At 42.0% G+C, this 24,356-nt stretch overlaps 1 protein-coding gene and 1 pseudogene across 4 annotated transcripts in view; one reads left to right on the top strand and one right to left on the bottom strand.

Moving 5' to 3' along the window:
- GRIA1 (glutamate ionotropic receptor AMPA type subunit 1) overlaps positions 1–24,356 on the top strand; it is a 410,043-nt gene that overhangs the window by 142,474 nt on the left and 243,213 nt on the right. The window lies entirely within an intron of this gene.
- LOC143964351 (small ribosomal subunit protein uS2 pseudogene) lies at positions 19,678–21,358 on the bottom strand (annotated as a pseudogene).

Consider the following 24,356-nt stretch of genomic DNA (forward strand, 5'->3'; position numbering starts at 1 on the left):
TCCCCATCAGCACCTCCTTGCATCAGTGTCCCCAATAGCATCTCCCTTACATCAGAGTGTCCCTATCAGTGTCCACCTTACACCAGAGTGTCCCCATCAGCACCCCCCTTACATCAGAGTGTCTCCATCAGCACCTCCCTTACGTCAGAGTGTCCCCATCAGCACCCCTTTACCTCAGAGTGTCCCCACTAGCCTGGCAGGGCTACACAGCAAAGGAACAGGAATAATGGGAATAAATGTACACTTAATTTATTTTGGCTGCCTGTCCTATAGACACAAATGGAAGTGAGAAGATAGCTTTCAAAAGCAAGGAAGACCTTCTGTTCAGTTTTCGGGAAGATTTTTAAAATGTTATATTTTCCATTACTTTTTTTCTTATGGTCATCGACCAAGAGGAATAGAAAGCAATACTCTTCCCAGCAGGAACAGTCAGCACTGAAAGTTTGACATTCTATCCAAAAAATAAAAAAATAAAATTGCATACAGGTTAAACTTTAAATAGGAACGTCACCCCAGTCCTGAAAAATTTAAAGTGGTTTGGTACCTAAAAATGAAAGTTCATGTTATTAAAATCAACAGATAGCATACTTACCTAAACGAACCCTGAAAAAAAAAAATATCATTTCCTTACCTTTTATTTCTGATGTTTCAGCTGACTTCCTGGTTGTCCTCCCGTGGGAGTAGGTGTGGCTATCGTCCTCGCAATGGTCCCTGGGAAATTTCCCAAGAATCCATGGGGGACAATGAAAGTTTTTCTTTCCTTGTCACTGCTCTCACTGAGCATGTGCAAGATGGAGCGGAGCATGCTGGGAGCCAGACGTCATCATATACCAGGAAGTAAATGCCTGTGGGCTTCAGACGCCCACAGTTAAAATGGAAAATGCCAGGGCAGGTTTTTATAAGTCATCCTGAGGAAAAGATTTGTGGCGCCGGGGGTCAAATAAACGCCGGACGTGGATGCCAATCGAAGGTAGCACTCACCCACCAGTGAGACAGGTAAGAAAAAAATAAAAAAAGAGTGGAATCCCGCTTTAAACACAGCACAGTTAAAAAATGTAAATGATAATTGTAAAAAGTGTAGAGCATAGACCCCAGATGGGTCCCACTATTAGTCCTAAGTTTTATTCCCTAGTGGGCACAAGCAGCCAGGCACATGGTATCTTCTCAGTCTCTCTAAACAAGAACCAGGCAGGAAGTGTCATTTTTAGGTGTATTGTTTGAAAGCTTGGGTAAGGGTATGAGGTAAGCTTTGGAATACTTCAAATTTAATGCAAAATGTAGTGGAGGGCACTCTCTGACTACAGGCAGTCCCTGAGTTACGAACAGGTTAGGGACTGCCTGTTTGTTCTGAATTCGGATTTGTTCGCAATCTGGTCGCGCATGTGCAGAACGGTGTTTCTGATGTTTTCCGCTGTTTTCCAACTTCGTTTTCTGATGTTTTACGCTGTTTTCCGATGTGCCCGCCGGCGCCACCTGCCGTTTGTAAGTAGGAGTCGTTCGCAAGTCGGATTTTCTTAACTCGGGGACTCCCTGTATAACTGTGTCTTCGGGGTGAAACCCCTCTTGAAGCTAGTTATAAGTGAAATACAGCTCAGGGGGCTCCAATGCAAGAGTAAACCTGAACCAGAAAATCTGAAGCAGTCTCTCCAAGTGTGAACAAGGATGGTCTCTAGGATCTCTTTAAGGCTTGTACTCACAGTGGCAAAAAAATAAATAAAAAATCAATGAATCCACCAGCCTGAACAATATACTAAATTACCCACCAGCTGTTTCGTCCTTAGGACGGGATACCTGCCCTATTAAAGCAAAGAACTATATGTGAAAATAAAAATAAATTGTCCTGGGAACGCCAGATAAGGGAAGGGTCAACAACAGCTTTATGATTATTATTATACATTATGCATTATTATTATATTATATTATGATAAAATTAATTAGACTTTATTCATGAAAAAGATGCACACCCAATGATAGGGAAATATAAAAGGCAACACTATATTCTATATAGAGCTGCACCTCTCACTATACCCAATCACAATGATAAAAACATACTGCAGTTAGCAATAACGTTATTATAAAAAACAGACACAGAGCACTGTAAATACCACCACCCCAAACCATCAGTCTCCCTTCTCCAGATGAAAGTAGCACATGTAACTCCCAATAAAGATGTCTTATTAGTAATGGAACCTCCAAATTGCCTTATTGTTAAGGTATCATGTGGCCATATAGAGATATTAGCATAGTTCTATCCACAATGGGAAATAAGTTGATACAATAAGGAGGAAATAAGATACAGTAGCTTATTTTCTTGAACGTGGAAGCAAACCGCCACAACAGCCCCTTTTTGAAATGTCAGTCATTAAAGACAAATAGTGCTGTAAGTTCACACGGCTCAGAAGATTGCAGTCCCCTTTGATTAGGCATATATTTCACATAAATTGCCACATAATGGATGCAGTATATTAGCCAGGGCTCTCCGTTTCTGAGTGTGACTTGGCAGTAATCAGGGCCAACAGCATGCATACAGAGTTATATGTGCCTCACAAGTCTCACAAGTCACATAGACCTCCACAGTCCACAAAAGACACAGATGAATAAGGACAGGAGGGGTTCAGACGAAGCTACCCATCAGGGCTCTTACCGCTCGTATCGACCACCACCTCAGCCAAAGTAAGTTTCTGTTTCTATGGTCTCTCCATATGGAGGCCATTTGGAATGAACTGTGATAGCTCTGAATTGCACGTTGGTAGTGGCCGCCGGCTGTTCAAGTCCCAGGTGTACAATCCAGAGATGCTTCCTGGGGATATTCAGTTACATGACTTGTCAGATGATGTCTGGAACACAGCTTTAGTTGTTGCACGGTAGGCTATTTCATGCATCACTCTTTAGATGTTGAAGATTGTAATGGAAGAGCCTTTACATTTCTGGATAAGGAGACATGTTTGAGCTCGGTGTCGTACTCTGCATCGAGTACCTAGACGCGTTTTGTGCACGTCAGTGCACTTCCTCAGGACTCACAGTGCCCTAGGTACTTGAATGATTTACTGCAGTACAAGACAGCTTCTGTAATGTGTGCCTCCAGATCAGGTCCTCTGTCGACTTCCTGCATGCTGTTTCCAGGAACTTTAAATGTGGGTCTCCCAGCTCTACCTGAGCTGGAACCCTGATAGCCTTCTGCAAACTTCAGCTATGTGACCCAGAGGGCCACAGCCTTCAGACTGGGTCTTCTCCACACAGGACAAGGATCCAGCTGTCCCAGGCCATAGCCTATTTATACACACCTCAGTCTGCTAGTAAACACTCTTCCTTCCAGGGCTCGGCTGATGTTGTATGAATATGTGAGTTTAGGGTCTGCAGTTGCACTCTGCACCATATCCCAGGAGTTTTCAGGCAGTGCTGTACGTCATTCTCATGTACGTGAGAAATGCAGGAAGTAAGAGAAACACAAGAAAAGGGTATTTCTAAAATGGAAAAAAAAATGTATTGGAATTTGTAATTGGATAAAAAGTAATATTAGCTTGGTGGAGGTGAACATTTTCCTTTAATTTAGTGGAAACACTTTTTTTTATACATGTTAAACTATTGAAATCAAAATTAGTAAATTGGCTGAACAGATCTGTAAGAAATTCTTCTAACTCAATTGCTACTTATAGAATTGCAAGGGAATAAGAAGGTGATAATATCATGTGATGGGAACTGTGATACTTGCTACTGTATTATATAACATAATGTTTCAATTAGTATAACTAAAATAACTTGTAAGTGGCATATAGTTATTTGCAACATAGCCAAATCATTTTTATACACAGTACCTGAGTATGTTTATCACTCCCTCCTATGCTGGAAATCAATTGTATACATGGGAACTGTCTATACTGTAAGTACATATGTATGCATTTGAAAATGGATGTTTGATGTCAATTTTTATTAAATAAATATAAGCACAAGCTAAGGTCTTTGTTTTCAGATACTGTGGGAGATTTACTAAAACTGGTGCACGCAGCTTCTAATTGCAGCTTGTTCATTTAAACTTTGACAATAAAACCTAGAAGCTGATTGGTTACTATGCACAGCTGCACCAGATTATGTGCACACCGGTTTTAGTAAATCTTCCCCACTCTGTCTATATGGAGCTATCTGATGGGAGAGGGTTAGCAGGGGATTTGCTGCTCTATTTTATTTACATGTGTATAAATCTCAGCTTTAGCTACTGAGGTCTGTAAAGAATAAGATTTTTTTTGTTTATTAGAAAGTAAGAGAAAAATGGAAAACAAGTTTCAAGGAGCCCAAAATGCCATCCGCTGCATTTGGAAAATTAAATTAACACCACTAGATCTCCTCAGTTTTCCAGATTTGATCTGAAGGACTAAAAGCATCCTATGATTACACTGCCTCAAATCAGGAACTCTCTGCAATGAGTGTAGCCAGGCAATTTAGAGGTGCAGAATTGCATATTTTTAGCTACAGATTTGTAAACAGGAGGGCATGAAAAATGTGCATTTATTTGTCTTAAGCATTTTTCAAGTTCTTCCATTAAAGTCTATAGGGCCAAGATGCTCAAATAAGCAAAATATACTTGAGCTTCATGCAACAGGTGACAAGTAAAACAACGCTCAATTGTGAATGGACCTATTGAGAATAATACGATTTTTCATCTCAAGTTTTGTGGAAAAACACTGAACTGTGAATGGGGGCTCAGAGAAGTAGTGAAAGTCATAAGAGTGTTCCTAATGAAGTCTTCTTGATGATGAAAGGTGTTGGCATGGTTCTTTGCTTACATCATCATGTTACTACTTGGTCTGATCAGCCGAGAGGACACCAGGGAGGCTCTACGTGCTGCTTATTTTTACAAAAATCTGTTCGCAATTTTCTTGGAGGCACTATGAACATGTGAGTGCTTTTATGTGTTCTGTGGTTTTTAATACATTACGATATCTTACTATTGGAAGTGATTTTTGTTTTTATAATGTTTGGACGTCAGTCTGCTGATTTGGAGATGACTGTGATTATCAGTGAGACTACTGCATTCTCTATCTGGGGGAACACCTAAGGGCTCTGTTTGCCCTATCAGATGTATAGGGGTCATATTATTATCGTGAGCTGATTTTTGTTTAAAGTTGTACTAAAAGCAAAATCAAAAATGACATATGTGATCAAGTCTGTTACTTGTATTAACAAAGCAGTCTTTGTACCTCATTTTTTACCTGGTGATCCTGTTATTATTCTTCAACTTTTTTAACAGAACAAGGTGTGCAGCAAAAGTAAAAGTTTGATGGTTTAGACCAGGGGTGCCCAACCTTTTGAAGAGCAGGGACCACTTAAGCGACTTGGTAATCGGTCACGGACCACAATGAGCAGAGCAGGCGGATGACAGGTCCGTGCAGAGCGGACACAGCCCACTCTACTCTATGGGTCCTCTGATCCACCCTGATGGAAGGGGATTGACCCCCTTCTGTTTTTTGGGGTTTTGTTTGCGAATCAGATTGGAGGTAGGCACATCTGTTTACATCTGCCGTTTCATAGAGGTGAATGGAGGGTTCGATTGTGTGAAAGGGGCCTTTCACACTAATGCAGTGCAGTGCACTTGTGTCTTTCCTGTGGGTTAGCTACACTTTGCCATATACTTCTATATATTCTTTCTGAAAGCTCACCAAACCCGCAGGTAACAACAGAAATCTATGCCTCAGTGAAGGTAACCTGAAGGTGCACTGATCAGTTTGAAAGCAGCCCAGTAACCACTGCGCAGATATGCCCATATATACACTGCAATTTTAGTTATAAACTTACCTTTAATAATTCTTCCATTCAGGTATCGCCTGCTGTTGCTGTCCCCGGCAGAGTGCATTTGGTATCACTCTGCCTGTGGCAAGAGACGGCGCTATACAGGAAGCTTACACAGCTCTGCTCCACTTGCTTCATTAACAACACAGATGGTCTGGGATGGCAGGTCTGCAACCCATGATCTGGGCTTGCCAATCTGCCATATCACAGAAAGAGGTCGCGGGCCACATCAGAGAGCTCCGTGGGCCACGTGTGGCCCCCGAGCCACTGGTTGGGCACCCCTGGTTTAGACAAACACTTTAACACATTCGATCCATGTATGGATGGATTTAGGCTTTCATTTGTTGGTCACTTTAACTTATGTAAGGTCCATCTAGATCTTCTAGTCCACCTAATACTATCCTCTTTAGACAGTGCTGTCCAAGTGTGTCTACATTGTTCCTCCACAGATTAAGCAACCGCCTTTAGTCAGGAGGTGTGTCATATGGATCAAATCTTGATTGGGTCAGCGGGGACTGGCCAGGATTCGATTCATGTATGGCTGGATTTAGGCTTCCATTTGTTGGCCACTTATGTAAGGTCCATCTATGTCTATTAGTCCACCTAACACTACCCTCTTCAGACAGTGCTGTCCAGGAGTGTCTACATTGTTCCTCCACAGATTAAGATTAAGAAACCGTCTTTAGTTAGGAGGTGTGTTACTGGCTGGATCGCAGGTGAAAAAAAAGGGGGAAAAAACAGACACATGAAAACCAATGCAACCATTTGCAATGTATTTCTTCTTAGCATCAGACTGCAGTAATCCTAAGGCATATATCTCTCTATACCCTGTTAGAGGGATGTTGTGCTGCCCTAAAACATTGATTTGTGCACATGTAATTAAACATCTGGATGAATGAAGAATCTTTGTTGGTACTGATGGCTTCTTTATTAACTTTATAAATACACAGGAGCAATGCATAGGTGAATTATTAAAGTAAAGTGTGAACTATGTTCTTAAAGCTGAAAGTGTTACTAAGCCCACAATAGTAAAATCACTCTGTATATGCAGTAAATCATGCTTGTTATACTCACTGTGAAAGGGGTTAATCTTGAGTGCAGCCCTAAGTGTTTGAAGATCACTTCATCCATCCAATAAAGACACTATCTGCCTGATCCTGACATTCTGAGTGCCCTTGACATACCTTTTCTCTGGATTTATATGTAGTGTAGCCTGCAGGGAGCCCAAGATGCAGCAGTTCTGTTCCCTTTCTGTACCTTGTTATAGGGGCTTTGTGCTGCCCCAAAACATTGATTTGTTCACATGCAATAAAACTTCTTGATGAATTAAAGTGGGGTACCCCCTAAAAAAAAAAAATTAAAAGTCAGCAGCTACAAATACTGCAGCTCCTGGCTTTTAATAATCGGACACTTACCTGTCCCAGGGTCCAGCGATGGGGGGGAACGAAGCCCCCCCTCGCTCCCCGCTCCGCTCGCGGCGCCGTCATGCATACTGTGGGCACCCGGCTGTGGCTTCACAGCCGGGCACCCACTGCGCATGCGCGATCGGCGCAGGGCGCCGTGATACGCCGTACAGTCACCTGGGACACATGACAGGTCCCAGGTGAATGTGCGGCGCGAGGGGAAGTGATGTCACCAGCCCGGGCAATGAAGAAGGCAGATTACGAGGGACCCCCCTAGCAACCGGTATTTAGAGGTGAGTAAAACATTTTTATTTTTTTTTTACGAATTTTAAGCAGCTTTTATTTTTTTGGTGGCAACACCACTTTAAGACTCTTTGTTGGTGCTGGTGGCTTCTTTATTACCTTTATAAACACACTGGAACCATTGGTTTACCACTTTCAGAATGCATAAGTGGGTTATTAATGTAAAGTAGACCATTTTCTTAAAGCTTAAAGCAGAGTTCCACCCTGAAATTTTTTTTTTCATAATCAGAATTCTCTAAACATATAAAATTGAGTACTGTCTGTGATACTTTTTTTATTTGCACTAACATACAATTTTTCAGGACAAGCTTTCGGGGTATGTCCCATTCTTCAAGGTCCAAGCAGTACTGATTTACAATTTTTTTTTTTATACTTACCAGAATCGCCTTGTTGCTATGCAGTTCTCCTAATCTGCCACTTCCTTGTCTGCGGAGCTCCTTGTCCCTTCCTCCCTCGCCTGTGCTGCCCGCAGACTCTTGGGAAATGATGACATATCATTTCCCAGGAGTCTGTGGGCAGTACTGTGATCAAAAATCACAACAGGAAATTATGCGATTTAAGGCGGATCACAGCGCAGAGATGTGGTTATCTGTGTTGCCATAACAACTGGGCAGGACCTTCCTCCATCGCCGCCCATTGAAATAGCAACTGTAGAAACAATCAGCGCTACGGCCGCCAGTGAATCGCGCATGCGCGCGATAGAGAGGTGCATGCTGGCTCTCCCAAGCGTATCCAGGAAGAGTTATCGATTGGAGTTCACATGCCCACAATCATGATGGCAATGGCCACAACAGGAGAGAAAAACTTGTGAGTATAACATTTTTATTTTAGCAACATCCATCATTAAAATTATTTAATCGTTTTTTAATTTAATAATTAATTATGCTCGGATCAATGAAAAAAATTAAATGTGTCCGGAACTCTGCTTTAACGCCAAGCAGAGCTAAAAACACATAAAGAAAAGCAGTGCTGTGTTCATTAACCACTTTAAAACCAGGCCTATTTATCAGACTTGCTGTTTACAAGTTAAAATCATTTTTTTTTTGCTAGAAAATTACTTAGATATTTTTTTTCTAATACCCTAGAGAATAAAATGGCGGTCAATGCAAAACTTTCTGTCACACTGTATTTGTGCATCAGTCTTACAAGCATACTTTTTTGGGAAAAAATGAAATTTTTGAATTAAAAAATAAGACATCAGTAAAGTTACCCCGATTTTTTTTTATAATGTGAAAGATGATGTTACGCTGAGTAAATTGATACCCAACATGTCACGCTTCAAAATTGTGCCCGCTCGTGGAATGGTGACAAACTTTTATCCTTAAAAATATCCATATGCGACGTTTAAAAAATTCTACAGGTTGCATGTTTTGAGTTACAGAGGAGGTAGTAGAATTATTGTTCTCACTCTAACGATCGCAGTGATACTGTTTTCATATGCGGGCACTGCTCACGTACGCGTTTGCTTCTGCACGAGAGCTCGATGGGATGGGGCGCATTAAAAGTATTAAAATGGATTTTTTACTTTTTATTATTTTTACACTGTTCTTTAAAAAAAAAAAAAAGTGTGTCACTTTTATTCCTATTACAAAGAATGTAAACATCCCTTGTAATAGAAAAAAAGCATGACAGGACCTCTTAAATATGAGATCTGGGGTCAAAAAGACCTCAGATCTCATAGTTACACTAAAATACAATAGAAACCTTGCATCGCTTCAAAACTCATACTCTTACCACTGGTGCACCTCATCTCTTTAGTATCTAGGTGTACAAATTACACCATCATACCCATCCCTATACTCAGCTAACTATATCCCCCTGTTCAAGGACATCAAGGCCATGTTGACCCGTTGGAATCCCCACTCAATATCCTGAATAGGTAGGATAAACGTGTTGAAAATGTCAGTCATACCAAAACTACTGTATCCCTATTCCTATGGCCCAACTAAAAATGCTTAAATGATGGTTTCTTCATTTTATTTGGAAGGACAGGGCTCATAGAGTGGCAAGCTCTGTGATCTTTTCCCCCAGTAGCCATAGAGGTTTGGGAGCTCCGGACATTTATAAATACTACCTGGCCTCCCACCTCTGTGCAGCGGTGTCCTGGTCCAGTTTAAGGCCCCCGAATAGATGGACAGAGATAGAGATGGATAGAGATGGGTTCTTTGTTTCCGGCTCATCCCTGCTCCCTTGTATATTACCTGCACTATTTTCTGATCCCAAACTCCATAGCCTCTGTTTGGGCCCTATGTTGTTCTCACTGAGCATATGGCATTCTTGTCACACCAAATTCTTCCTCTCTTCCCCATGCCCCCCTCTCTCTAACTTTATTCTTAATCTATTCACTCCCGATAGCCTATCCCATTCACGAATGTTCCCTTTGGAATAAGCTGGTCTGTTCCAACTTCACCATTTTGTACAGTCACATGTAAATTCCGTCCTTTTACAGACCTCCAGTCTAAATAACAGATATTGAAACATGTCATATTCCTACCTCCAAATAACCTACTACCTATCAACACTCTCCCCGTCCCTTACCCTTGCCAAACCAACAACTTTTGAACTCCTCTATTCCCAGGGTCCCCACCAAATGTAACTAATATTTGCTTTATACCAATTGCTTCAGGAGACCCTTTCAATCTCTGTAGACTCACACTCCTACTTGTGCAAATGGACTCAAATTATACAACAACCAATTTCCCTCCAATAATGGGTTAAAATATGGACCTCAACTTCCAAAATATCCAGATGTGTATTGCAGAAAGAGACAGCATTTAAAGTGTTATTTTTTGGTACAGGACCTCTGAAGTATCACATTATATTGACCCCTCCCTTTCCCCCCTTTGTTTTAGATGTGGTAAAACAAAAGGAACTCACTACCATATCTTCTGGCAATGTGAATTAATTGTTCCTTTTTGGTCCATAGTGGTGTCTCATTTTGTTGGATCCGTTACATCTCCTCCTAGACCTCCCATTTCCTGGTCTGGGAAAGACTGCGAACAGATTGGCTTCCAATATTTTAATGGCTGCAAGGAGTGTCATTCCAATGTTTTGGCTATCTTCCTCCCCCCCCCCCCCCCCCCAACCCAAGCTCAGTTTCTACAAGCTATTACTGACATATGTAGAATGGAGCACATGACAGCCGTGGTAGAGGATGTTGTTGACAGGTTTTACAAGGTCTGGGATCTGTGGGATCATTCCGTGTGTGGTTCCCCTCCCTGAATCCCTCTAGTACCCCACATACAGCTCCATGTCACCCTGTCACCACCCATCCTCCCTAACTCTTGGCTGACCTAGTTATACATTGCAACCCCCCTGTTTCACACCCCCTATGTTCCCAGTGTACACTCAGCTATCACCCAAATGTCATTAGCTATAGTCTTTTCAGAAGTCTTGTCTGTATTATGATCAACATATTTATTTATTTTTTTCCTTTTCTCTTATGTTTGTTTTCCCTGTCTTTCATATGTATAATGTGCTATATCTGTACTTTAACAAATTTTCAATAAAAATACAATTATAAAAAAAAGGACAATAATATAAACATATAATCAAAGTTTTTGCAATGTGTATTAATCCACCGCTGTGCTCCTCAACAATCGTTTTTCGTATTTTGTATTTTCCCTGAATAAAGTTTCCTGTTTCCTGTCTGCAGTTGAGGAGCAAAACCCATGTGGACTGTGCACTGTTTGTTCTGTCCCTAGAGGTCTTTTCTGTCATAAAGCTGCCCCCTGTATCGACTACCACTCTAACTGCAATGCAGAATACAATCTTGTCCCCTGTCCTGCCAGACAAAACTGTGCAGTGTAGGAGAGCTGTGCAATTCTTAGGACAGGGTGGACAGAAATATCAAACCTTTCACAGGCAAAACAGTTCCCTTATATGAATTTTTATTTTGCCTGGAGTACAGCTTTAACCACTTGCTTACTGGGCACTTAAACCCCCCTTCTATCCAGACCAATTTTCAGCTTTCAGCGCTGATGCATTTTGAATGACAATTGCGCAGTCATATAACACTGTACCCAAATTACATTTTTATCATTTCCCCCCCAAATAGAGCTTTATTTTGGTGGTATTTGATCACCTGTGTGGTTTTTATTTTTTGTAAAAAAATGTAAAAAGACTGAATTTATATATATTATTTTTTATTTTGTTATAAAATTTTAAAACGGGTAATTTTTGTCTGTCATTGATATACGCTGATGAGGCGGCACTGATGGGCACCGATAGATGACAGTGATGGGTGCCAGTGATGGGCACTGGTGGGTGGCAGTGATGAGCACTGATCAGATACTCTGATAGGCAGCACTTCTATGTGGCACTGATTCACACCACTGGTGGGCATTGATAGGTGGCACTTGTGGGCATAGGTGACACTTGTGGGCATTGATAGGTGCCACTTGTGGGCACTTTCAGGGTGCAATTATGAGGCATAATTGCCTCTTCCATTTCAGGACCGATGTCCCTTTAAGGTGAGCCGGTGATCTGCTTTTTTTTTCCTCCTCCGCTGTCAGGGTGTCACTGGCTGACAGCTGATCACATGGTAAGGGGCCGGAACCAGCCCCTTATTCAGATTGGTGATCACCCCGAGTCTCCCTGCGCTCGCCGAGCATGCACAGGGGCGGCCTCCCGGGAATGTGACAGCCTCCCGGGAATTCACATCCACGCTGTGGCCATCATTCAGCCATAGCGTGGATGTCAGGTGGTTAAGCATGGATCACAAGACTGTCTGAACAGAGCTACAAATGCTTTTGGCAGATAAAGCAGTTGCCATAACTGTGGTAGGGACCTAGTTTCGAATTTTCATTGAGGCCCAAGGGATGTTGGCTATGCACTGATATGGCTTTTATGTGCTACCACCTGGCTAGCTTTTTGTAGGCCCCTATTCAGACTTGTTTTACATACTCACCTACTCTCATGTTTAACTTTGAATTTCGATTCTCTTTATGGTCCACAGAGGACAGGATTTGAAAACACTGATCTAGGTCTGATTTATTTTCTTCTGTGTCATTGTGTCATGCTCTGTTCCAGATTATATAATAGCTTTGAAATGCCTGGTCTTTGGAGGATATTACAAACGATTCAGTATATTTTGCATCCGCTTCATTTTTCATACAGTCTGCTCTTCACTCGAGCTGTTTTGAATAGCTTTGTAATTTTTATGCTTACCTTCGTATTCTGTTTGAGTTTATTTCATATTTATTAATTCCCGCTGTTACTATGTGCTATATGTATTTTTAAGCTCCCCTTCCTTTTTCTGCAATTTATTTGAATGTTATTGTCTGTTCTGCATTGTCAGAATTTATATTTTACATACTTATAAAGATATGTGTGTAAGTGTAATTTCTACATTACATGCAGTTGTGATATAATGTGAGTTGACCTCATTCTGACTTGTATTTGATTTGCTTCAAGCGTTTTTTGCATTCCTGCCAGGGCTGGTGCAAGGTTTTTTGTCTACACAAGCGAAGGTTCCTTTTTATAGTAAACAATACACTCAAGCTAAAATTTAGGCACATAAATGCAATTTATTACCCTTTTATTTGCTGGGGTGGGGGGGTAAAATATAAAAGATGAGGTTGTACAGAATAAATAGATACCTAACATGTCAAAATTGTGTGCGCCCCTGAAATGGTAAAAAACTTCAGTGACCTGCCTTATAGTAGCGCTAGCGCCTGATTGCTGTAGACTTGTTAAATTGTATGGTACGTGCCTTTATAGTCCATTATTTCTCTTAGTTTTTCATCAAGTATATCTCTTAGGATGTGGCACATGTAAAGTAGAGGTGCTCACTAGCCACCAAAGGGTACACAATCCATTCACTCCAATTGACTTGTATGAGAATGCAAACCATTCCGAGGTGAATAAAAGCCCTTTGGCACAGGCCTAACACATTCTTGTGCATAATAATGGGTTCAAGACTGCTGCCTTGCCTGCCAATACAAATCTACTTTGTTCATGTCCTCACACAGTTTATGTAATTTTGTACTTGGAACAGTGTGCTGTGTACATAGAGTTTATCCACTCCGGGTCAATACTGCCAGCAGAGTATGGGGACAGTTTGTCCACTCATAGGGATCATTCACATGAGTGATCAGCCCTGTACAATGTGCAGAGTCATTTACTTTTCTTATTATTTAGCCTATTTAAGTTAACCCCTTAATGACAGGCCATTTTTTGCGATACGGAACTGTGTCGCTTTAACTGACAATTGCGTGGTCATGTGAAGTTGTACCCAAACAAAATTGATGTCCTTTTTTCCTACAAATAGAGCTTTCTTTTGGTGGTATTTGATCACCTCAGAGGTTTTTATTTTTTGCGCTATAAACAAAAAATAGGTACAATTTTGAAAAAAACAACACAATATTTTTTACTTTTTGCTATAATAAATGTCCAAAAAAAAATAAAGAAATAAATGTAAAAAAAAGTTGACACTTTTTTGGGACCAGTGACACTTATACAGCGATCAGGGCTATAAAAAATGCACTGATCACTGTATAAATGACATCGGCAGAGAAGGGGTTAACATACATTTTCCCTAAGGTGACACTTTCTAACTGTGGGGGGGAGTGGACTGACAGGAAGTAGAGAGAGATCACTGTTCCTGATCACTAGGAACAGACAATCTCACTCTACTCCCCTGACAGAATGGGGATCTGCTTTGTTTACACTGGCAGATCCCTGTTCTGCCTCTCTGTGAAGCGATTGTGGGTGGCTGGCGGACATCAAATTCACTGGACCCTCTATTTTGGCCAGATCGGCGTGTATGCACCTGACGTACAATGACAGCAATTCATGCAGCCAAGCCAACCTGCCCCAGTATAACTGCGGTGGGTGGTCAGTAAGTGGTTAAGGGGTACGCAGTGATGGGCACGCAGATCCAAATGCAGAGCCTGCATGCACCCATCCCTGTGTACCTGTCAAATCTGGCTGTTCAGCCAATGCATCTAAATTCACTTAGACAGATCAAGAAAATGTCACCAACACACCAAGGATCTCTAGTGCGAGTCCAAAGCTTTATTCAGTGATCACATTGTTACAGCAGATTGCAACATTTCGTAGCCAAGCAGGACCCCTTCATCAGGCATGTCATGGTTCCAGCCAATGGTGGCCTCAGCACCCATTTATATGCACAGCCATTTCCACAGGAACGTGTGTGTTGGGAATAGTGCATTGAAATCCATTCACTTAAATGGGCTTACTATGTGCAGCTCAGTGCTAGCATTTGAGAATAAGCCTTTGAGTTGTGCGCAGATGTAGTCCTACATACCTCCCCCCATCTTGGGTATCTATGAAATATCAGCTCAGGGTTTGGCTATACTTAAAATAAAACAGAAGAACAAAGACGTAATGTATTGCAGCTTACCAATCCTCCAATGAGAATAAAAAATGTGTATAGACAATTTAAATCGATTGTTTATATTGACCCTTACATTATAGGTATATAGTTTTGACACATCTAAAACAGTGGTGGGCAACTTATAATTATAGAGGGCCGTACAGCCGGTCAGGGCCTCTGATCACTTTGGCTTATGTATCCTCGTTTTGACGATTATCTGATAATGTTAAAGTATGCATTTTTTGTATTGTGCTTGAAATTGCACTAAAAATGATTGACACATTCAGACTGCCACACAACAGCAATGTGTTTTGATGTGTTGAGGTGCATTGCTTTGAGTTTAAAATTTAAAATGAATTGGCAATGATGCATCTTTACACCGAAAATTTCAGTCCTGCTCAATTTTTTTGTAGCGTTCACACAGAAGAGAAAAAATAGAGCCCCATTGTAATAGTAACATCAAGCATTGGTGCCAGTGGATGCAATAATAACCCGCAGCATTGGTGTCAGTGAATGCAATAATGAGCCCCAGCATTGGTGTCAGTGGATGCAATAATGAGCCCCAGCATTGGTGTCAGTGGATGCAATAATGAGCCCCAGCATTGGTGTCAGTGGATGCAATAATGAGCCCCAGCATTGGTGTCAGTGGATGCAATAATGAGCCCCAGCATTGGTGTCAGTGGATGCAATAATGAGCCCCAGCATTGGTGTCAGTGGGTGCAGCAAGAAACCCCAATCATTAATGTTAATGACTGCAAATAATAACCCCCAATTGGTGTCAATGGTTGGAGAAAGAAACCACCAGTATTGTTAATGACTACAATAATAACTCTAAGAAATGGTGTAAATGGCTGCAGCAAAAACCCCCAGCATTGGTGTCAATGACTCTAATAATAACCCTCAGCATTGGTGTCAATGTCTCTAATAATAACCCTCAGCATTGGTGTCAATGACTCTAATAATAACCCTCGGCATTGGTGTCAATGACTCTAATAATAACCCTCGGCATTGTTGTCAATGACGCTAAAGCCCCGTACACACGAGAGGACTTATGTCCGACAGACTTCCGAAGGAGTTCCGTCGGAGTTCTGCCGGAGTTCCGACGGAGTTCTGACGGACTTTTCGGCGGAGCGGACTTGGCCACACACAATCACACTAAACTCCGACGGATTCGAACGTGATGACGTACAACTGGATTCGAATACGGAAGTTCATAGCCAGTAGCCAATAGCTGCCCTAGCGTCGGTTTTAGTCCGTCGGAATAGCATACACACGAGCGGAGTTTTCGAAGGGACCGGGTCCGGCGGAGTTCCGTCGGGAAAATTTGAAGCATGTTCCATATTCTAAAGTCCTTCGGACTTTGGCGAGTCAAAAGTCCGTTGCAGCCCACACACGATCGAATAGTCTGACGGACTCAGTCCGTCGGACTTTGGATGTTGAAAAGTCCGCTCGTGTGTACGCGGCATAATAATAACCCTCAGCATTGGTGTCAATGACTCTAATAATAATCCTCATCATTGGTGTCAATGCCTCTAATACTAACCCTCATCATTGGTTTCAATGACTCTAATAATAACCCTCAGCATTGGTGTTAATGACTCTAATAATAACCCTCATCCTTGGTGTCAATGACTCTAATAATAACCCTCAGCATTGGTGTCACTGGCTGCAAGAATAACCCCCAGCACTGGTGCCAATGACTGCACTGCTCTCTATTACCTTCATTCACCTGGGACTGTACTTGTACTGTCAAATGGAGAGGAACCCACCCAACAGTGCCAGCTTTGTTTCAGTGCCGAACGATGGAACACAGAAAGCATTCCAGCGCCTGGCACCCTGCAAAGCGCTAAGAGGTGTCGGACCCAGCAGGCCACACACAGCCCACAGGCCACGTGCCAAGCACCAGAAAACTAAAAGCTATTGTATAGAATAGAATATATTATAATTTAGAATTTAAGAATTTTTGGGGGATTGCTGGTGGGATGGGGGGGATGTAATGGATAACTACTAAAAATACAGTTATCCTTTACAACAATATGCTGCTCATAGATTTTCTTTAAACGTATAATATTTAAAAAAATACTTTACCATTTTATCAGTATGTTTACTTAAAAAAAATGCAGAGGAAGAGAAAAGAAAGAAATGACTGTTCCCTCACATAAGTATAAAAGACATATATGATACCTTATATATCATATGACAGATACGCATTGTTTGAAGCTATATCTGTGAGATGCATTCTGATATGTTTCCCTATGATGTACCAAACAGGATGAATTGCAAACCTGTAATGATTTCATCACTACACTGGCATGTGTGTTATACAATCACACCCTCGGCGAGTGCATTTAGTTTTGTCAAGGATGCAGTTGTCATAGTAACAGGTCATTATCATTTTGCAACATCGCACGGGCACTAAAGGCTGTGATATAAAGTAATGTTCAGTCTGCTGTTATTCACCTTACTGCCGTTCATTCATTCTTCCCAAGCTGTGCGTTGTGAAACATTCATGTCATCCGCCACTTCCTTCTCTCCTTCCCATGTGTTCCAGGGACAGCCATGACAGCAACATCTACAGGACCTTCATAGACTCCAGGCCACGATGTAAATCACTGTGGTCGGTAGATACCCCATCTGTGGCATTAACGGGAATAATTACTGTGGCATTAACGGAACAATCGCAAATGACATTAATGAGAACCCCCTGCTCTGCATTAGCGTGAATAATGGCTGCGGCCTTAATGGTAATAATTCCGGTGACAACGGTGAAAACAAATGCTGCGACATTACTGCCAATGGGCACTGTGGCGTTTTTAGTTTTCATTAATGAGCCACTTGTTTCCTGCATTTTTTTTTTTCAGCATTTAAAAAAAAATTATCTTGAAACATATACAATGCAAAAAAAAAAAAAAAAAGGAAGAGGGGAAGAAAAGAGAGGGAAAAAAAAGGGAACGGGGAGGTTGGGGTAGGAACCTACGACCGATGTAAATAAAGAACTGTCAGGAAGGTACAGAAACTATAAGGTTAATCAATATTAATTAATAAGTCATACTCTTTACATAAATTACCATCAGGGTCTGATATAATTTCATAATATAGTTTTGTTTCCTTAACCACTTGCTGACCAGCCGCGGCAGTTGTACTGCGGCAGAATGGCACAGCTGGGCGAAACGACGTTATGTAATGTCGCTTCGCCCTGTGGCCACTAGGGGCACGCGCGCGTCGACAATGTGAGTGCCTAGCGGTCGCGATCACCTCCGGGGTCATTTTTACAGTAATCAATGCATTTTTATAGCATTGATCACTGTAAAAATGGCGATGGTCCCAAAGATGTGTCAAAATTGTTCGATGTGTCTGCCATAATGTCACAGTCCTGATAAAAATCGCAGATCGCCGCCATTACTAGTAAAAAAAATTAAAAAAAAAAATTATAATAAAAATGCCATAAAACTATCCCCTATTTTGTAGATGCTATAACTTTTGCGCAAACCAATCAATATACGCTTATTGCATTTTTTTTGTACCAAAAATATGTAGAAGAATACATATCGGCCTAAACTGAGGGAAAAAATTTTTTTTTTAGATATTTTTTGGGGATATTTATTATAGAAAAAAGTAAAAAATATTGCGTTTTTTTTTTCAAAATGTACGCTCTTTTTTGTTTATAGCGCAAAAGAAAAATGCAGAGGTGATCAAATACCACCATAAGAAAGCTCTATTGGTGGGGAAATTTTTTTTTCAATTTTGTTTGGGTACCATGTCGCAGGACTTCTCAATTGTCAGTTAAAGTGACGCAGTGCCGAATCGCCAAAAGTACTCTGGTCAGGAAGGGGGTAAAATCTTCTGGGGCTGAAGCGGTTAAATTCAAAAGGCTGTTTGATCCTGTCTTCTCTGATCCTCCCCTTTTTCACAGTCCCCAATCCATCTCCTGATAGAACAGAGCCTTGGGGGCACTCTGCACATTCTCAGTTTGGTGTGTATTGCTTTCTTGGGGTGCATGTGATCAGAACATGGCCAATCAACACTGTTCAGACATAGGGTCAGGGCTCCTGCAGCCTCATGGGACAATCAGGGGAGAATGAAAACTCCTCCTACAAGCTTTAACCAGGCACTAATAGAAGTCACAAGACTGCTATATAACGCTGATGAAAAAAAGTATTTAGCAGTTTATATTTACAAAAATAATTTAATGTACTGAGACCAGATATAGTGATTGCAGGGTCCTGGGTTTAGTAACACTTTAACAGTCTAAAAAGGACCAAACAAGAGAAGTTCATTGTTGAAGTGGTTGTAAGCCTCAGACATGAAATATGAATAAAGCACATCACTCTATAGTGTGTCCTTGTCTCAATTAAGTGAGCACTGAGTGACATTTCTGTATGCTGCTTGATTACTCTGCTACCTGCATGAGTCATTTCTGACAAGTTTTCCTGACACCAAGAGAAAAAAGGTGACAGAGGAGGGATTTCCAGCTGATTGGCAGTCTTAGCTCTGTTCCTGTTTGCTCTGTAAAGGGGGGTGTGTCCCTTCCCCCCAATCAGCTCTCAGAGCTCTCTTCACTGAGCTCTGCAGAGTGTTTTTCATCTTTTCATCTCTTTTTTCTGACAGCTCAGACTAGCGTTATGATTCTGGGCTTTGAATGGTTGTAGAGAAGACAAGACAGCAGATAAACAGGTGCAACTTATGTAAGAGGATCTGTTTCAAATCTGTCTATCACCTGAGACCAGTCACTTCACTCTATATATGTGAGGGTTTACCACCACTTTAAGGTTGACATACCTGATAAGATGAGTGCCTGTTGGTTTGGAATCACATGACCCATTTAATTCTTTTTTTCTCAAACAGGTTTATTTCACATCCACCATGATATTTGAAAATGGTTAACACCAGAATGTTTTTTTTTTTCTTTTAAGACCATTAAGTAGTTGTTCCCACCCATTCTGATGCCTGAGAAGTTGGGGCAGTAGACCAGTGATCTGTGCTAGCTGGTTGGGAGCTCCAATCTTCTGCTGCGGGATTGGGAGATGCTGCTGCTGCCGCTGTTGCTGTTGCTGTTGCTGTGGCTGGGATCTCCGGACGCTCTGCAGGAAATTGCTGAATGGGCACGGATGGGACTTGTACTCCTTCTGACCAGTCAGGAACTTCAGGCTGAGGAAACTCTGGAACATTTGCAGACCATTCACCCTGGTATTCCTCCTTAGTGGTAGCCTTCTCTGCTGCAGCCTGTTCTTCCTTCTCAATCTCCTCAGGATCACGGTAAAAGTAGAGATCAGGCATGACCTCCCATGGATGTTCACGGGAAATTGTTCTCCTCATGTGTAGAACTCCACAAGCAAGCATCCACGACATAAGACCAACAGAATGGGCACCCTTGTTATTACAGGGGATGGCAATATCCACATAATGTAGAGGTGAATCTGTATTGCAGAGAGCAATAGTAGGAATATTGACGTATGATGCCTCAGTTAGTGGTTGATGATCAGCGCGTGGGTCAGTCACAACCAACAGGCATGGTTCATGGAAAGCAGCTTGAATCTGATTGGTGAAAGTACCAGGTGTGAAGCGACTGGCAATCGGGGTGGCCCCACAGGACGAAGCAAATTTCAGAACAGCCCTCTGGCCAGCATTTCTGGAGGAAATAACACAAACATCAGCTGGAGTTTCAATTGCTACGATGGCACGTGCAGCAAGCAGAAGCTTTTCTCATGTCCGTTTCAGATTTATAATGTAAATGCAGGCATATCCCACTTTTAAGTACAAGGGTTTATTTACTAAAGCTGGAAAGTGCAAACTCAGGCTCACTTCTGCAAAGAAACCAATGAGCTTCCAGGTTTTATTACCAAAGCTTAATTGAACAAGTTAAAGAGGAAGTAAACCCTGCAAAGGTAAAGCATAATGGGCTACTATGCATCGCATAGTAGTCCATTATGTGTCACTTACCTGACACAGGAGCCAGTGATGTCACCGCTGTCCCCTGTAGTCCGGCGCATCCATCTTCTCGGTGGGTCTCGCTGCTCCGGTGCTGTCATTCGGCAAAGCCGCGATGACGTCACTCCCACGCATGCGCACAGGAGCCCCCACGCGCGGCATATCTCCGTTAACGGCGGCGTGCTCAGTGCGCCTGCGCGCCGCTGTCTACGGCGCATGCGCCGTAGACAGAGGTGCCTGTCTTTCCGCAAATATCTCCTAAACCGTGTAGGTTTAAGAGATATGTCTTGGACCTACAGGTAAGCCTTAATCTAGGCTTACCTGTAGGTCAAAGTGTGTTGTAAGGGTTTACAACCACTTTAAGGTTAGAAGCTCATTGGTTTCTATGCAGAAGGAAGCCTGATTTTGCACTTTCCAGCTTTAGTAAATGAACCCCATTGTGTACTTAAAAGTGGGGTATGCCTGTACCATCACTTTTCCTTTTGTAGATATACTGCTCCATTTGAAAGTCGAGATTAGTGCCACCCAAGTGAGTTCCTGCAGCCAGGAACTTGAGGATATCTTTCTCTTTCATTTGCAAGACATCCAGACCTCCGGGCATTGTTAAACATTCCTGAAGCTACGATGGGGAAAAGACGCCGTGTAGAGAGTCTCCTGCTGATACAAAGCAAAAAGAGTGACCCAGTTCATTCTTAGATATTCTGCATTCACAAATGCGTACACACGATTGGAATTCTCGTCGGAAAAAGCTCTGATGGTTTTCCCTATGGAATTCTGACGGAATTCCGCTCAAGCTGTCTTGCCTGCACACGGTCACACCAAATTCCGATCGTTTAGAACGCGGTGACGTACAACACGTACGACGGAACTAGAAAAAGGAAGTTCAATAGCCAGTAGTCAATAGCTTCCGTCTCGTAGTTGAATCTGAGCATGCGTGATTATTGACATGTCAGAATTGCATACACACGATCGGAATTTCCAATAGAACGTTTTTCCGTCTGGAAAATTGAAAACACGCTATCAATTTTTGGTTGGCGGAAATTCGGACAGCTAAATTCAGAATTCGAGAATACACACGGTCGCATTTTCCGATGAAAAGCTCTCATCTGTCTTTTTCTGGCCGGAATTACGATCGTGTGTATGCGGCATAACTGCTGCAGATAGGCAGTTGATGGTTTTGGTACATAAGTGTGTCTTTTGATTGTTTTATGCTTTTAAATGTTTCTGTCCATATAAGTGTGTGTGACTCGCCTAGAAACTAGAACAAAGAAAAAGGGTAAACTCTAACCATGGCAACCAATAATGTCAATTTATATCTTGCTCTTTAAAAATAAAAAAAGGTAAATCTTAATTATGTGCAACTAGCAGTTTCCTTATATCCATTTTCTGTATCAGAGGAACATTCTGCGGAAACTTATCATTTAAACTCAATCACAGTATGCTGCCAGCGTATTGAATATATGTAATTTTCATCCTGACATGCATTTATCTTCAGTCACTTAAAGTATAACTGCACTTTCACTAAACATAATACATTTGAACTCGTCTCTGCCGACTTTGAAAAAATGAGATTAGTTACCTTTACTGCGGATAAATGATGTTTCTAGCTGCATGGCCTGGCACTGACCATGTGAGGGCGCTGTTTGAGGATGGTAGGACTGCTCTGCATTGTGCTGATTGAGCAATCTGTCTCCCAGGAAGAACGTATTAAGTACACAGCGGGAGGTGCTCGGAGCCAGGAGGCTGCACGCACAATTGCTGGGGAAATATACTTTTCTTTAGTAAAGGTAACAGATTATATTGGCAATTTTTCTTTCCAAAGGCTACTATACAATTACAGATGTATCACATGTAGTAAAAGTGCTATTGTATTTTAAAGCTCAACTTTAGCTGGAAACAATGCCTTGAGCTGGCCAAAGACGGTTCGAATCTGAGCCAGTTCAGCAGCAATCGGCCGAGATTTGAACCATGTATGGGCGGGCTGAATGTACACAAGTTGATTGATCGATTGATCAACTTGGGTACAACCAACCTGCTGGATTTTGCAGCATGCGATTATTGCTAGAGGCTGTTATCAGTAGAGTATGGCTTCCCCCGCCAGGAGAACACAATGGCTCCACGGGAGGGATTCCCTTGTCAACACCGTCTGTGCTAATGGGAGAATTGAGCGATTTTCTTTCCTGCAACCTGTGGACCATTAAAATTGGCAGTTAAACTGGCTGTTTTAAAGGGAAAGTAACCCGCTGATCCAGATGTATGGAATAAGCCCAAATTTAACCTAACTAGGAGTGCCAGCCCCAGCCCGCCTCCGTAGAAATCCTCAAGAAAAAGAAACAACTGCACATCCGCAGGTTCAAGTTGCCTTTTATTAATCACTAAAAGGCACCAGAGTGGGGGGAAGCGAAGCGAAAGGAAAGACAGATTCTGGTGGTAGGGGACTCAATTCTTAGAAGGACAAGAGAGGGTAATCTGTGACAAAGACCTGAAACTCCAAACTGTATGTTGTCTACCGGGCACTCGGGCACTCGGGTTCGGCACATCATCGATCTGGTGGACAGATTATTGGGAGGGGCTGGGGAAGACCTGGCTGTCATGGTACACATTGGCACCAATGACAAAGTCAGAGGCAGATGGAGTATCCTAAAGGACCATTTTGGGGACTTGGGGGCTAAATTGAGGAAAAGGACCTCCAAGGTAGTATTCTCAGGACTACTACCGGTACATCGAGCCACACCAGAAAGGCAGAGGGAGATTAGGGAAGTAAGCAAGTGGCTGAAGAGCTGGTGTAGTAAGGAGGGGTTTGGATTTCTGGAGGACTGGGATGACTTCTCAGTCGATCACTAGTACTATGGAAGGGACGGACCTAAATGAGGAGGGTGCAGATCAGCTGGGAGTAAAGATGGGCAAAAAGTTAGAGGGGTTTTTAAACTAGGCGACATCGGGGAGGGCCCAGAGGTAGAGATAGTCAGTGCGGAACATATTCCAGAGGGTAGTATTGAGGGCATTAGTGGTAGGTTGACTAAAGCACATAAACCCAAGGTAAGTATAGTAACAAGTCCTAGTTGCAATCTCGTTGAAATAAGCTTTGACAATAAAACCCTTGGAGCTGCTTGATGTATATGCAGAGCTGCACCAGATTTTGCACACCCCAGTTTTTGTTAAATCTCGTGGGGTTGATTTACTAAAACCAGAGAGTGCAAAATCTGGTGTGGCTCTGCCTAGAAACCAATCCTCTTCCATTTTTTTTTCAAAGCAGCTGATAGGTTACTATGCACGGGCTGTACCAGTTTTGGTAAATCTCCCCTATAGTGTCTTTTCCATTCTCTCTGCTGCAGTGCATTCAAAAAATACACATCCTTTTTTCCATATTTTAATGCGCTGGGAGTCCCATAGGCCTCAATGGCAGCACACTCTAGCACATATAACATGCAACATTTATTAAAGTGTTACTAAACCCAGGACCCTACATTCACTATATCTGGTCTTTCACAGTACACAGAACATGGAAATGCAATAGTTTTAGTAAATACAAACTGCTAAATACCTTTTCTTATCAGCAGTATATATTGTAGCAGTCTTGTGACTTCTATTAGTGTCTG

The sequence above is a fragment of the Lithobates pipiens genome, unplaced genomic scaffold (assembly GCF_037356315.1).
Source record: "Lithobates pipiens isolate NorthernLeopardFrog02 unplaced genomic scaffold, aLitPip1_a1.2 Scaffold_8, whole genome shotgun sequence".
In the NCBI taxonomy this organism is placed as follows: domain Eukaryota; kingdom Metazoa; phylum Chordata; class Amphibia; order Anura; family Ranidae; genus Lithobates; species Lithobates pipiens.